The sequence below is a fragment of the Cydia splendana genome, chromosome 8 (assembly GCF_910591565.1).
Source record: "Cydia splendana chromosome 8, ilCydSple1.2, whole genome shotgun sequence".
Classification (NCBI taxonomy): domain Eukaryota; kingdom Metazoa; phylum Arthropoda; class Insecta; order Lepidoptera; family Tortricidae; genus Cydia; species Cydia splendana.
This window is the reverse complement of record NC_085967.1, coordinates 15,927,698-15,928,442: the sequence shown is the minus strand read 5'-3', so window position 1 is coordinate 15,928,442 and position 745 is coordinate 15,927,698.

Here is a 745-nt window from a genome sequence, read left to right as displayed (position 1 = left end):
GGAAAAGATACCGTACTTGATGGTCCTAACGGATCAATAAAAGTGCTCGATAAAGGAAAACTAACTGTGCTGGGTCCACATAAAGGGCGCCGTGACATTCGTGAGGCCAATGCATCAGTGATAGAACATCTTGGGGCTAATGCAGCAACAGTAAAGCCTCATAGCTCTAATACACCGGCAAAAGTACGACGCGAGGCTAATGCAACATTGCATCGCGTGCCTCTCACGAGAGGAAGATCTCCACGTGAGACAAACACAGAAAAAGAACCCAATGCAGTGAAAGCATCAGATGTCACTACTCTGAAGCCAGTAACGACTACACCAGCACGTCTAGGAAACATAATAACTGTCCCCGCCAACTGTCCTGATGGACAGAAATACGTGAACGGAGCATGCCGGGAGATTTGGCAATCATCTAGATAGCATCATTTATTAGCGACGAATCTCAACTTCACTATACGATTATGTATAATTTACGGTATTAGCAGGCAATGAAGATATGTGAATTATGTAACAACTATTTGCTTAGTCATTGATTTAGTCACTAAATTTTAGTGTAAGTGTATCGACTTTTGACAAATAAATTTAATAAACACCAGTTTTGGTCGAGTCGTATTTTGTATTTAAGTACCTTTCGTCATGTGGGCACTTACAACACTGGAAGATGTGAGTTTTATTAAGGGCCAGGTGCATCAAACACAGTAAACTAGGTAATGTTTCATACAGTCAAACATAGAGGTAAACG